This window comes from Chaetura pelagica, unplaced genomic scaffold (assembly GCF_000747805.2).
Source record: "Chaetura pelagica isolate M959 unplaced genomic scaffold, ChaPel_1.0 scaffold604, whole genome shotgun sequence".
Lineage (NCBI taxonomy): Eukaryota > Metazoa > Chordata > Aves > Apodiformes > Apodidae > Chaetura > Chaetura pelagica.
In genome coordinates this window covers 329,798-345,615 of record NW_009952965.1, presented here as the reverse complement: position 1 = coordinate 345,615, position 15,818 = coordinate 329,798, and the positions used below count along the sequence as shown (strand labels likewise).

General features: G+C 43.9%; 1 protein-coding gene across 1 annotated transcript in view; it reads right to left on the bottom strand.

The window, feature by feature from the left end:
• The window catches only part of GPATCH8 (G patch domain containing 8), a 45,165-nt gene extending 44,624 nt beyond the window's left edge, over positions 1–541 (bottom strand). Inside the window, exon 1 of the mRNA XM_009995701.1 lies at positions 473–541. The gene's annotated coding sequence lies outside the window, so the exon portion shown is untranslated. The remainder of the gene's footprint in view (positions 1–472) is intronic.
• Positions 542–15,818: the final 15,277 nt, after the last annotated feature.

Here is a 15,818-nt window from a genome sequence, read left to right as displayed (position 1 = left end):
GCAGTTTCAGATTCCTGGGGCAGAGCTGCTACACTAACACTAATGCATCTGTGTTTCCCTACTGCCAGATGTCATTCTAACAATTCCCTTTAACACACCTGGAGTTTTCAAAAAATATAAACTAAAAAAAGGCTCAAAATACATTTTCCTGCACTATTCCATCAAGTTTGCACAGGAATTAAACTGATTCTTCAACAAAAAGTGTCAAAACTTAAAATAAATATCTATGAATGAATGTATTACTTTCAGTAATTCCTGAAGTACCACGTCCAACTACAATTTAGAGTTTTAGAAGTACTTAAAGATTAAATCCCAGGCCCACTTAAATCTCAGCATGCAATTTACCACCACAATTAACACTCTACTGCCAGAAGGATGCCCAGGCCTATGGGATTTGACTGCATTCACATCAAGTACCATCTGATCGGGGTCTAACTGCCGGGTCGGTGCTGCTGGGCAGTGTGTGTCTTACCGATTCTATGGGCTTGTCGAGCGATGCCTGCTCTATCTCCAGGTGCCCTTCTTCATACTGGTCAAAGTGATTGCCCTGGAAAAGAAGATGAAGGTTAGCTCCACAGCACAGGACACGTTGCCAACAGGCTAGTTTCAAAATTCAGTTTGTACATTGGTGTAATTTGTTGTGTTTTATGTCATTTTGTTGGCAAGAAAATGAACGGGGGGCTTGGAGCAATTTGGGCTGGTGGAAGATGTCTCTGCCCATGCAGGGAGTTGGATCTAGATGATCTTTAAGGTCCCTTCCAACCCAAACCATCCTATGATCCTGTAAAATACAGGCTCAATTCAGTATGCAGGCTCCAAGAAGAAGAAAAAATAAATTATTCTAAAAACTGAGCCAATTTGATGATAACCATAAACTACGGAAGTTGGCAAAGTATCAAACATTTACAATGGCAATACTTTGTTTTTATGAAGTCTCCTAAATACTGAGCATAAGTACCAGTGCTGGCCTTAAAACCCACAAAGGACAAGACGAAGAAGGAACTGAGCCCACCACCATGATAAAGGGTGGATTTTTTGTCATCTTTTTTCTTTTAAAGCAGAGCAGGCTTTCCCTGCAGCAGGAAAGCCAATCTGCTTGAGGCATACATGGAATTTCACACACCTTAAATCAACAAAAACCCACAGTGGTGCCTAAGAAAATCTCTCCCTGTGCCCACAGCACTTGTTGATGGTCTGGAGCTGCCCTTTCCTTGAATACAGGCAGCTGCAGAGGGAACCATCCCTGGAAGTGATCCTCCAACACATGAAAAAGCCCTTTGTTTGAGTCACGAGCAGTGTCCCCAGCCAGCTGACCACATGAGAACGTCTGGTGGCACAAAGAGTTCGGGTTCCAGCACAGTACCCAAAAATGCCACACAAAAAGTGACAGGACTCAGGAAGGAGACTAAGAGATATACAAGGGAAGGGCACTAATAAATACACAGCAAAGAAAACCCTACAAAATTATAAATCCAAGCACCTCACTTCCTTACTCTTCGAGCAACTCCATGGAACACCTTCAGTTCTACAGACTGGCCATGTACAATAATTGAAGTGGACAAGAAAATTAAACAGGGTTGTTGCTTTGTTGTCCTGTGCCCAGCCTCCAAGGTCCATCACACACACTTCTAAGGTTGTTGGTTTCTGAACAGCACAACCCCTCCCCTGCCCAGCAGTGCCACAAACAATGACAGCCCTGCAGCCAGACCAGAGCTGAGCAACCCTCCCCAACACCCACTACAGGAAAATACAAGCTTCCCATGCATTTCCCTGGATACTAAACATACAGGTCTCACAAGCTAGGAGGGCAAATGGCAGTGACCTCCTGTCCTCCAGAAAGTCTCCATCCCTGGAGACATTCCAACCTTCCTGGGTTCCTGTGTGATCTGCTCTAGAGGGTCCTGCTCTGGCAAGGGGTTGGACTAGGTGATCTCCACCAGTCCCCTCCAACTCCACCACTCTGTGATTCTGTAAATAGCCATTTTAGGGGAAAAAAACTCCAGACATCACTGTTGTAGGTCTGCTGTAATTTCAGAGGTTTCTGAAACCTCAAATTCCTGACATTTCAAACATGGTGGACCATTTTTGGGCACTCAACAGCCCAGGATGCAGCACTAACATCCACCACTGCCTGCACTGATCTGGAAAGGAAAAAATGGACTTTTTAGCTGCAGACTCAAGAGCAAACAGGAGATGCCTGCAGCAGAGATGAGCACAAAAGCCACAGATGGGGGCTGCTTCAGTGGGTTCTCCTACCTTCCCTGGGCACTGCGCAGTGTCACCACCCTGTGAAGCCCCAGGAGGTGGCTCAGACCCCAGATGTCACCCCTGCTCCTTTCCCAGGCCCCACGGGGCCACTGAAACCCCTCTGGTTGCCCAGCCAACACCCAGCATCTGGCAGCTTTTATTTGCATCCCAGCTCCACAATGACTTTGAGCAGGAAGACCCAGCATCACTGCCAAGAGAAACATGTTGTCACCCTCCTGCTTTCTACTGACACCAACTTCTGCTCCTCCAAGAAGTGCAATGAAAGCCAGCATGTGAAAGAGCAAACGGCAGCTGTAACGGAGCGCTGGTTGGAACGTTACAAGCCAGGCACCAGCCTCCAAAAATCCCTCTGGAACGAGTGTTCGTATCCAGTAATGCAAATCTGTGAGAGACCATCTTGACAAAAACCTGTTGCCAAGAGAACGTGCTTTGATTCTGGTGCCCCAACTGCCAGCCCATACATCATCTGCGTCCACAGCCCTAATTCTCCCAGGCCACACTCTGCTCCCAGTAGTTGTCTTTCCCACGGCCTCTCCAGAGCAAATTTGGGGCTTAAATCTACAGGCAGCAATCCATTCCCATCCATTTTTCTTGGACAGCCTTCAAGGAACAAGCTGAAGGCAAACTTGCCAGGCACATGCAGTTGTTGAGCTGCTTAAAAATAAGGTAGTAATTCTTGGAGCTGGGCAGAGTGTAGATGAACAGTGTGTGGGGTAAAGTGGGGAAGCCCAGCAGGGAGAGGACAACAAAAACCTCTCTGGAGGGCTCAAAGGACACTACCCAACCTCCCAAAAAGTAGTGCCCAAGAGAACAAAGGCAGCCAGGGGTGTGCATGCTGCCAATGAATTTGCACTGTTGACTGCTGAGCACATTACTAAAATGAAAAAACGTTCTTAAAACTTGATCTATAAACAATTAAATCCACGTAACATTTTGTTAACAGACACTTGGAACACTCTCAGCAACAAAGACATATGCCCCCCACCCCCACGCCTAATTTCACAGCCTGATGTTGCTGCCTGCAGATAGCTCAGAATATTCCAACTAAATTACCTGGAGCTGGCAAAACATTTCTGCCTACTCACCATCTCCTTCAGCGAGCTGCCTGCCAAGACAGTTAAAATTGTTTTTCCAAAGGCAAGGGTCAGTTCCCCTTTGAAAGCAGCCCTGCTGAGGGCAGGCTTTACAACTGGATTCTCCTGTGCTTAAAAACAATGTCTCCTCCCAGAAACTACACAAAAGCCTGAGCACTCACCCCAGCACAGACAAACGAAAAGAAGACAAAAGCAAATAAAGCCATTTTACTGATCCCACGATTATCCACTTAATATATTTCGGGGTTCGTTTTATATATTTATATACCTTGGGGTTTATGATTTACAGCTACATTTGTGGGTTTTGTTGCTGGGAAAGGGAGTGATGATAAGCTGCTTGTTTTTAGAGATAGCAGCAAGACGATTAATAAGAGTTTTCAAACCAGGCAGGGGGGCTTCCCATCCCCCTCCACTCCTGGGCATGCAAATGTCACCCGAGCAGTCGGGAACAAGCCCTGCTGGGATGCTGGCAAACTGCTGACTGTATTGGGAAGCTGATTGTTACAGGCTTGGGCATTTTAAGGCATCAGAATAACAAAGTGCCCAAAGTTAAATGAAATCAATACTCATCACAGATACTGTTCTGTATTTATCAATACTTAAATGATAAAGCAAATACTTTCCTTCCACCCTAAAGTAGTTCACCCTGGAAAAAAAGCAGGATAAATAATCCAACAGTCATACTGAGGGCAAATGTATGAGTGTGTTCAGCCTCATGGTGCCTAATGAGCAAGGACAAAAATGGCTCTTGCTTCCAGGGCCATGACAAGCACTTGTTGAGGAGATGTTATCTGCCCTGGTGGTGAGCACAGGTCTCTTGGAGCTGGGACTCTGTGGGGCTGGAGGCAGGACAGTCTGTCCCTTTGCTTCCTCATCTCTGGAACTGGCTAAGGAACAAGCTGGGGGGAATTCCATCTGGTTTCCTTCTTTTCCAATCCTTCACCTTGGCACATCAAACGCATCTATAGAACAGTTCTGTTTTGCTGTATCTTAAGACAATGAATCAGAGGAAGACAAAAATACTGTAACATTTTAATCTAACAATTAATTAAACCATAAATGTTGACTCTGTTAAGAATAAACTCCATTTTTGGCAGACATGAACTGTAAGCACAGACCACATATTAAAATTCTGTTGATGTCTTCTGCAGCCCTGAGGGATGCTTCCCCCTTCAGAGGAAACAGGTGAAAAGAAGAATCTGACCCCTACAAAATGGATACCAGGCGATAAAATAGCAGCTGCATTAAAACCAGCACTACTTAAAACCTATTCCCATACCTTCTTCCCTATATGACTATTACAGAGATACAGTAAAATTCTGGCCTTGTTAGCTAACAATAAAGTTTCTGTCTTCTCCTATGGACAAGGATTTCAGGGCCCTTCTCCCTCTCATCCCCTGCCCCTCCATTTTAAAGCTGCCTGTATCAGGCTTTCTCACTTCTGCTTTCAAAACACAACATGCTGCCCTTCCTCTATCACTTCCTTACAGGTGCTACCTCCACCCTTGAAGAGCAGAGCAAATAAGGAGGGGCTTCCACCTCAGCATCATTTATTGCTATCACTTTGTGCTACAGCAAGTGCTCACTACAAGCAGTGAAATTGAATATTTTACTACTTGGATGAGCAGCAAATACAAGCCTTCAACATCTAAACATTTCTTATTATACTCCACCATTGTTGTGTTTGTCTCCAGGAACCAAAAGGTTTTGCATCCTGTAATTTTTGTGTAATATCATCTGAACTTTGGCTAACCACCCGTTTTGGTTACTCACAGTCACATGTCCTCTCCTCCATTTTCCCATTGTTTGATCTTCACATGAAGCTCTTAGCCAAACCTTGGGTCTTGGAGCCCTCACACACTGAGCGGCCAAGTTATGAACACAATATTTGAAAAACCAACAAACAAAAGCTGCCTCCGTGCAGGATTTTAGATCCTTATTCGCCCTTATTTGGATTGTAAATACCTCAGAGCTGCAACCAAGCAAATGCCATTTTCTCCAAAACCCAGTCACTGGGTTGGAGTCACTGCATTTTCTGAAAAATTCCACATTAAATAGCTAAGGGGAAAGAGGACTGCTCTTTTTATCTTACTTATAAGGTCCTAAACATTGTAGCAGTGAGACCCAGTCAGTATAATTAAAAGAAATATTAATAACTTAATCACACTTCCATCCCAAAATCTTTAACAGCAAGAATTGTTGCCAATAAATGACTCAATGCAAGTGAAATGAATTGTTGATTAAAACCCATTTATCAGAGTAAGTTCAGTATCACAGAGTTAATTCTATCCCCTGCACCAAGCACCTTTTCATGAAGTTGGGCAAAGACAAAAGCATCTACGGTGGGGGGGTGGTTAAATTTTAAAAGCATCTTCACTACTACAAGGCACAAGAAAAATGGACTCTCTCCTTCCCTCTCACTCCACCAAAAGGGTGGATCCAAAACCAGACCCAACTTTCGATCACAGCATTTCCTAAGTCACCTACAGCATCATGGACACAAGGAGGAAAGAACAATGAGTCACTTCAGCTGCTTCAAGGCTATCAGACCTCCCTGGATATTAATTACTGGACTGCTCTTTCCAATCTGTCCAAGCACAGAGGATATGAAGATGTCAGCATGCAAAATACATTCCATAGAGTGCAAATTCCTGACAGGAATTAGTGGTTTCTCTTACAAACAGCTCTAAATTATCCATATATTATTTTGAAAGAGAAGTAAATGTGGCAGTCTGGCAGTCTGCATTTCCAGTCTTGTGTTCCCAAACCTTGAAACAGGGCTTGCATGTGGAGACAGGAGAAAACTCCAACAAAAGAGCAGGATAATGGAGACATGCAAGCCATGGTTTTCTTTCAGAATGCCTTCATTCAGCTGCCCTTTCAGTTACTGCTTAACAAGAGAGCTCAGTTACACCACCGTTATTATTAATAGGAAAGAAGATGATGTAAGCTACAAAAGCCAACAGAAGTGGGATACAAAGAGCCCAGAATGAGAGGACCTGGGGAAAACTTTGACTGCTCCACAAGTCACAGGGAAGATGCCTTTCCAGTGTGAAGAGAGTAAAATAAGAAAATACTCCAGCAAAAATCTATGCCTAAGAGCACTAAACCTTGTGATGACTGGGGAGGAAACACTCAGAATGCAGTTGTTGAGATGTCGAAGCAGAAACAATCTATTTATGTCCATAGTGAATTCCAGGACCAGCTTAGGAAGGTGCAGAGAAACACTGCTTCCTGTGACCATGCAGATAACAATCTGAAGAATAATTCTGCAGAAAAGCCTCCCTATACTCACCATAATTGTTTCTTAAATCCAATGGAAAAGAGCACAGCTTGATCGTGATTGCTTAACTGCACTTTAGAAGAGCACAGTGTGCTCCTTACATATTCAAAAATTAATTTCACACTGGTAGAATATCAGGAAAAGACTAAAAAAATAACATTTGTATTGCATTTACTTTAAGAAATGGAATTTTAAAACACCAAAGCGAGTCAGCACCACTTCTGCATATTCTATTTATCCATTAATTCAATCAATAAACCTTAAACTTCCAAAAATATTAAGTCATCAAATTCAGGGCTGTTACCCACAAGTGCCACTTGAAGACATTTAACCAAGCCCACTCCCCGTTCCTGAAAGCTCTGAAGGCATTAGGCTGCAAAGCAGCAGCTGAGACACTAGGAATATTTGAAAAGAGCAACGAGTACCCACAGAAAAGGCCATTTTCTAGTGCAGACACAGGCAGGGCAGGCTGCATTGGCTATAAATGACAGAGTATTTTGCAGTGCCCTCTGGAAAGCACAGCTGACATTTCCTGCAGCAGTGCCAGGACAGGACAGCACAGATGGAAGGTCTCCCCAGTGGAGACAGGGAGCTGAAGCGGCATATCAACAACTAGGGAGCAAATGCCACCTCTCCAAAATCCTTGCAGCCTGCATTTCTATGGCACCTTCACAGATAAAGAAAAATGTCAGCGATTCCAGAAGCAAATACCCTATTTTATTTCCAATGTGTACCTTTTTAAAGGAGGAGCTTGAGCAGTTACAAAGCCTTTAGGTGGACAAGACACCTCAACGTCCATCAGCTTTTCCCAAAGGTGGCTCCAGCAGAGCTCCTGCAAGCTCTCCACACCCAGGACCCCCAGGTGAACACTGCAAGTCCAGGAGCAGTGAAAGGCCAAGAGAGGCAGACACAGTGACCACCCTGTGAGGTCCTGATGGAGCACCAGACCTAACCCCAAGAGAAGAATTTCAGCAAACCACAATCAACATCCATCTCATTCTGCACCACATTTAGTGTCTAGTTCTCCTTTCAGAAATCTTTCCAGCATGGTCAGCTGTGCCAGCTCTGCAGAGATGCCAGCTGGACCCACCCACCTCTTTTCACCCCTGGAGGTGAAAGTGCCACCAGCACAGCTCTAGGACTACACACTGGGCAGAGAAACCAACCCCAGGCAAGGATGGAGTTTGAAAGGTGCAGATGAAAAAGTCTGCCAGTACTGTGTTTTATTTGTGGGACTCTATTGACTACATCGTCTGCCAATCTCACTGGTGAATTTCAGCCAACACAGATGGGAGAGGAAAGGTGTTAAAACCAGACCCTGCTCACCATAACTAATCAACTGTTTATTACACACAATCAGAATGTAATGAGTTTATAATTTCTCCCCAAGATCCATGTAAGATCCTGTGTACACTGACTGCAAATCTCAGGCAGTAATTTATGCTGCCCTTTTAAGCTGAGCAGGACCTGATGACTCTCTACCATGGAAGATCTCCAGAACATAATTGATGCAGACAACCATGTTGATGTTTAGAAATCCACCCAGAGAATTCAAAAACAACTCCAGGAAAGCATAGCTTAGGAGTGTTTCTTGAATGTTCACTCAGAAGGAAACATTTTTAAGACCAATATGCACCTAGAAGCTCCATCCAACCCTGCTTGCCCTGGGAGCTTTTTTGGATCATTTCAAAGGCCATGTCATTTCTCAAAACTATAAAAAGCAATACAAAAGCAACTTTGTACTAGTACCTGGAAAGCCTTTGTTAATGTTTCCCAAAATAAAATCATCCTTTTTCCTGTTGTTCCCTGTGGTGATTGCAAAGACTCAACAAAAATCAATTATCCTTTCCTAGCAATACAGAGGCAGAGCACCCACAATCAGCAGCCAGTGTTCTCACAGCCTTCTGCACCTTATAAATCACTTTCCCAGTCCCTTCTTCTTCTTGCAAAGCAAGTGGGTAGATCCGGACACTGCACTTCTTCACACCCTCCCAAACAGCTTAATATTTACAGTCAACATCTTGGGAAAGCTGCAGCAAAACCTCATTTTGGGCAAACACACAATTTTCAATTATTTCGAGAGTACTTGAAAATCTTCTCAAGTCAATACAACAAAAGCAATCACTCAAGATTTGGATATGAATTTAAATTGGCAACTTTTGAAAGAAACACCTTGTAATTACATGCTGAGAAGCTGATGGCACCTTTTGTTTACTAAACTAAAAGATAATTTTGATGGCAGAATTCTACCTGTGAAGTCCAAAACCACTGAAAAAACACCTGCCAGAACACTCAGACTACTCATATAGGTCAAGAGCTTTTAACAGGGAAAATGTGCATGTAAATACCTAGTTAAAGCTGTCCAATTAAAAACATGTTCTACGGTTCAGAGATAAACAGCTTGTACAGAAAGGAGTGGAAGCCAGAGGCAGGTCCCTGCTTCGCTGTGCTTTGCATACTTTGGCACCAAGCAAGAACAATTTAATGTCTTTCAGATTCCTCCTGCTGCTACCAACGCCAGCTCTGGAGCTGTTCCAGCACACCAGGGATGGTGTTCAGTTCTTCAGCCCTTCCAGCAACTGCACTGAAGCATTTGTCTCTCTCACCCAGTTTTCCTTGAGCCATTTCTTAGCATACCTCAACGCAGAAGATGCTGCAGCTCCCAGCATTCGAGTCTTTGTGACTAACAAGGACTTTCAAACAAGAAAATGCCCTGATGGCACAGGGCACTAACCAGTTAATATCTAGGGCATCATTTATTTACCACCACAAACCTCCAAGCTGTCATAGTACAGTCTTTTTTTCTTATTATGGTGTTTTGACTTGATGAAGGATTGTTTCTAAACCAAAACATCCCATAAAATCCTCACTCAGTAGCAACTGGATTCAAACTCCTAAACTCATTCCACAAGGCTCAGTTCAGCATTTTTACCAAAACCCAGAGGGGAAACACAGCAACTCCCCACTCAGTTTGCAGGTCATGAAGCCCAACAAGAGCAAGGTGGACACTGTGTCACAAAGCAACCTGAACCATGGAAGAAGGTCTAAACTCACTAACACAGTCTGTTTTCACAAAGCCCTGGACAAACACCTGGAGCACCAGGTTGTGCCCAAGGAGGAAATCCCAGTTAAAACCTCTCCATGCCATGCAGAAGGAAAGAGGAGAAAAATACAGTCCAAGGGTGTGCAACAAAGGAACAACAAATATGAATAAGGTAGCAAAAGAAGTGTTTATCTCTGTAGATTACACAGATGGAAGTCTATTCTAGACTCCTCTAAGTCTTCTACTCACAAATGGGGAAGATGCAGAAAGCCACAACAACACAGGAGGAATAGCACAATGTCCTACAGTAGATCATTAACTGAAGGTAACTCAGATCAGACCTTAAAGGCTCTCAAAAGAGTTTAGGACTAAGACAGAACTGTTATATATGCCCTTACATCAGAAGAGGCAGTGTACTCATGTAGGTTTTGGCACAGTAGAGAAGGATGTAACAAGAAACAACAGCTACAAGCTGGGAAGAGAGAAATCTAGAAGAAAAATCAAGGCACATACACCTTCCAGTAGTCAAACCACAAGAACAATCTACAAAGGAAGATGTTCACCATCACCAGCTGTCTTCAAAGGAAAAAGATCCTGTGATCAAACACTAATTCCTGGGCTCAAAACTGGATCAAATGATGAAAATCAAAGGGTAATATACCTGGATATTTAAAGCCAACCTCCTAGTATCAACTTCCAACTTTAAAACTGTAGGTGGCGAAAATCTCAAATTAATTGCTCATAGATCTGCTTGAAGATGGAAAGCAACAAGAATCACTACAGGTTTTAAACTACATGGTAGGAAAAAAAGACTATGTCAACTGAAGAAACACTGGCCAAGGACCGCAGCAGTGTTTTTGTGTGAACTTCTCAAGCTCTCCATCCACACACAAAGGGTGTCCAGAGACTGGTGAGGAGAGGTTTGCTTTGTTCTGGAATGGGTGAGATGCAGAAGCAGCTGAGATAACTTCAACATGGTTTGTGGGACTGAAGAATAAAGTCTTGGCTTTCCTGTTCAGCTGGGCACAGCAATAAGGAACATCCACTGCATGAGAGAGGAAAACAGGAGTGACAAAAAAAACAGTAGAGAGAAGTACAACCAACACAGGGAAGAAAAAGGACTATATCAACTGAATATTATCAGTCAAGAAGGACTGTATCAGCTGAACTTACCATGAGTTCAAAAAACTCATGCTGAAGTTCAGATTCTCCAGTGATCTTCTAAACATGAAGGAACACTGTTTGATTTACTTTTAATGCATTTTTTTTCCCTTCCAGTTTTCCCCCTTCCTTGCTCACATCTGCAGGCTAAAAAGCCAGTTACAGTTCTGGTGCTCCTGCCTTGCTCAGAGAGGTCAGCACAAATTGCCAAGGAGGTAACAGCACCATCCTTCCTGTGCTGTGCCTATACCATCTAATCTAATGATAAACCAGGCTCTCCAAAAAATACTAACAGAATTCAGAAGATTGCAGATCAATTCTTAAATTAGACAACATGCCATGGAAAGGGCTGCCTCCTGGGCTGCCCTCAGCTTCATCTGTCCAAAGCAAATTCAAGCACAGGGATCTTGTATCAGTTGGAAGCTCAGGATGTATTTTGCAGCAACTCCACTCCTATTCTTTCTCTTGTTCCCTCCGCATTAACTTTTTGTTCTCCCAATTAGTAAAAGCAGGCAAAAGAGAATGACCCTATTTGTTTCCTTGCAGCCCAGAGAAAAGCCACCAATTTACTCTGCCACATAAGCCACTGAGCAGTCACGGCCTGCTGAAGGATATAAAAATCAAATACCTGTGCCTTAGGCAGCAGTTAAGAAATGAACTGAAGCTGAAGCCACTGACAGCACGTACTCATTAGGACAGACTTTAGAACTCCACACTCTCAACCCAGATGCCCGGTAAGCTGGGCTGCCTAAGCTGCTTGGGAACAAAACTTATCCCTGACATTCTGCCAATTAAAAAGCATAAACCCCCCCCACGCCATCAGTGCTCAGTTCGACTTGCTGGACGTGGCAGGACGAGAAGCAACGTGCTCGTTTGGTTCTTTGAATCCTTTCGGGGGAGGAGGGGAGAAAAACCCACCTACTTTCTTGGTATAAGCAAAAATAGGAGAACTGAGGTTCAGACTGGCCACATTTCAACGGACTTTAGAAAACCAGGCATTTCTGGTTGGTGGAAGTGTTATTGGATCATACAGACTATACAAAAAAGTTAAAAAAACCCAACAAACCAGGAGACAGAACAGTTTGTGTTCCGTCTGGCTAATGATGCAAGTAAGTGCAATGTATGTAGGAAGAGGAAATCATTGTACACATTTACACATATGGCTGGTAATATTTCTGCTTCAACAATGAAAAGGAGAAAGATAGAGCAATAAAACATTTTCTCAACATCTGTAGCTGGAAGCACCCCTGGATTTCAGCAATATGGAGACATCCACAAGTTTCCATTCCTGGAGTTCAGTGTAGTTAATCTAAAGAATAAAATCACTGCAATTACAAAAATAACACTCAAACATGTATTTACTTATTGCAGCAGGCTCATGTGTTCCCACAGCTTGCAGTAATGCTTCTAAAAGACTGTGTTAGCATAGTTAGCAGCTATCATTCATAATTAGTTGGTGTTACAGTGGCTCACAAGCTTGTCTCAGCCACAGGGAAGCCAGTCAATGCAGGAGGTGGCAGAGAAGTGACAGACAGCCCTGCCACGGATCAGCAGCACAAGCTTCTAATGGAAGGACTAAGCTGGTCAGCTACCCACTCAAAAATATCCCCTTCTGTCATGGAAAAGGGAAAAAGGTTGGGATTTATCTGGGTAAGCCATTCAGAAGAATTAACTTGCCATTTCAGAGCCTAGAGAAAGAGAAGGAAGGTCAGTAATATCCTTCCCCCTTGCATAGTTGATTTCCCTGCCTAAAGCCTAGGAACAATCTGCTGTGCTGCCATGGTCAGGGAAAGATCAAGTGTTACTGGACAGAGCAAAGCCAAATTTCTCTCACTGGAGCTGCCCTCAATTCTACCATCTGCAAAACAGACAAAAACACGGGCTTTCCCTTGAGTTCTTCGAAGATTTGGAAACATAAAGCAAAACAAGACAATCTACACTATCTGAGCAGCTTCTAAAGCTACGCAGCACAGCAAGAACAAGACAATCCTCTGAAAAACCCCAAAAGCTGCTTAATCACCTCACTCAGCGTTATCCTCCAATGCCAGTTCCTGCTCCTTTGGCAATTTCAGCTTTCAAACCATCCTCAGCCTTGAGGTTCCCTCCACCCTACCATAAAGAGGACTTGGAATAATTTCCTAGTACATTCTCTTTCTCCTCCCCCTCCACACCACAACCTTTATCCTTAAGGATGTCTGACCTTATCCTTTACCAGCTACTCTTTTCCACAGAACTATGTAGAACCCCTCTGCAGCTTTCCTTGTCCCATCACATCACTCTGGCTGCAGTTACAGGTATTTTCCTCCTCCCCCCGTATTTCTCCACTCCTCAGTTGATCCCCCTGCTCAACAATCCTTCTCCATCTTTTTATGCCCTACAGACCTTTCATACCTGCTTTTCCTCGGCTGCTTCAGGTCCTTCCCTTCCCAAATCCATTCCCCAGTGCTATATGTTTCCATTCCAGCTTCCCCGACTGCACTGAGCTTCCTTGAGTCAGGCACAGGGGAGAAAAGCCCAGCTCTCAGAAGCTCTATCACCTTTAATCCCCTTCTCTCCAGCATATCAGAAGCTCAGAAACCCCAAATCACCTCTGCTAACCCCACATTGCTAACCTCACCTCTCCCCTGCCCCATATCAATGCTCAACTCACACTCTGGCCAAACCAACCCTCCCAAGCCGAGAATCTTTCCAGTTTCCTTCCAGAAAGAAGGCTCATATTCGAGAAAAACATAAAATGCTAATTTTCTTTCATCCAGTGACTGTCTTCCTTTAGCCACATCACTAATCCCAAAGCATCTGCCTCTCTTCCAAACAGCTAAAAGGCTCCTTTGACCCCCACGCTTTACTCCTGACCTTTTGTTTCTCTTCCTCTCTCGAGATGGTCACACATCCCTCTGCTTCATCAAGATCACAAGTAGATCACCCAGGAATGAAAACCAAGGGTTCTCTGCAGCCTCCCTCCACCTCTTGCCAAGCCACATCCCTCCCTGCTTCAAGCCAGGTAATTTTAGAGCACCATCTCCCTTCTGTCGTGCCTACTTGGGACTCAACAGACCAGCAGGAACACGGGGTCACATTTACAGTCGGACAGAAATTTCACCTGCTGAAACTCAGAATTTAAACTGCTAGAAACTGTGTGGAAAAGGCATTCATTCTTAACACCAACAGAAACACACCTACAACAGGAGCCTACATATAAATTTGTGACTTCACACTAACAAGAGTGTTTTATTTTTTGCTGTAGTTTTTGAGACCAGCATTTTTATAGAGATGCTCAAAAGCTGCAGGCATATTTTTACCTATGCTTAGCAACTGTCACAGTGCAGCTCTCACACAGGACCTGCAAACACTCTGCAGAGCCAGCCAGTCCCTTTACTCCACACCACTGCTCTATCTCAAGTGACTCCCTCTCTAAATAGAGAGGAAAAAACTCAAAAATCTTCTCTGAAGGGGATTTTGATGAAGAAGAAGGAAAAATTAGGTTCAAAAAGCCTTCCTCCACCAATATACCTCAGGAAAATTGTTAAGACTGACCAACTGTCAAGGGTACACACACGGGTGCTTGAGGTCCCACCAATTCAGAGCGACCTTGGCCAAGATACTTGGCCCCAGTCTCCCTTTAATCAGGTCCAACTCCAAACTGTTCTTCCCAGAGGACCAATTCCCCTTGTCCCTCAAAGGAAGCTTTAACACACAAAGTAAAATATGTCCTTGCTGGCAAATATTCAGGGAGAAGAGAGGTTACCTTACTATAAAAAAAAAACCTAGCTTTTTATTTTTCGCTCTAGTCTATGGGAAGGATGATGAAAAGTCTGATATTTGTCATGGATACAGTCCTACTTAAAAACAGTGCCCTTTCTTAAAGTCAAGGGAAAGCAGGGTTGGGACATGGGTTATTGTTTCTGAGCATGCTCAGCAGCTTTGAAGATTTCAGCATTGGGTAATGGAGCCCTGTTTCCTCTCTGACATCACTACACATTCTCCCTGCCTGACCAGAGCAATGACACAGTAACAGGTTTTGCTGCTACAATTATTTTTTTGCAAAGGGGTTGCCCCACAAACAGGGACACCTAGCAAAAAGCAAAGGTGAAGATGTGCAGGAAAGGACTGCAAAGCTTACCCATTTCATGGGCATACCCTGGAGCACCCAACTTGTTTGAGGTTCCCCATCTCTCTCAAAGAAAAAAATTACAAGAAATGTCTTTTCAAACCCAAGACCTGCCGGCTCCACTTCCTGAAACAGGAACTTCAAAACCTAATCAGACCATTTCAATATCAATTTAGAGTCATTTTTTTCATGTAAGGAAGGAAATGAACGATGCAAACCAGCCCCTCTGTTTGGGGCTGTGTTAGGAAGCCAAACCTACAGCGTGGTAGGACAAGGTAGTGCAAACCCTGCAGTCAACCACACTGATAGCTATTTTCTCATGCCTTTCTAGCAGTTTAATAAGGACTTACAAAGCGTGCATGCCTTAACACACTCAGAAGGAACATCAACTCATTACTGCTGGATGTCCTGACTCTTTTCAAGTGCACCTTAATGCTACGTGAAGCAGAATTACACAAGCTCTACAACTATAAAGAACCTTCCCCGACCTTTAGATGAAAGGCAGGAATTTAGGTGAAAAGCACTATTCCAACTTCAGGTTCCTGACACAAGGACGACACACAAAAGCTCATCAATAGCTGCACTCCTTTTGTTTTTCTTTCTAACACCCAGGCTCTCCCGGGCTGAAGTCAGAAAACAAGATGTCATTGTTTAGGCTTAATGAGTCAATGTTAATTTTCCCATTGTTTATTTAAATCCCCTTTAAAACACCCCAACAGCGGCTTTAATTACGTCGAAATGCTTTCCTGAGGGCGGGGGATAAAGGAAAAGGCGTTTTCCACAAAGGGGAGCGCCGACACTTGCTGGGGAAGCCGGACACGCGGGGCAGCCCGGCCGGGGTGCGGGGCGGGGGAGCAGCCA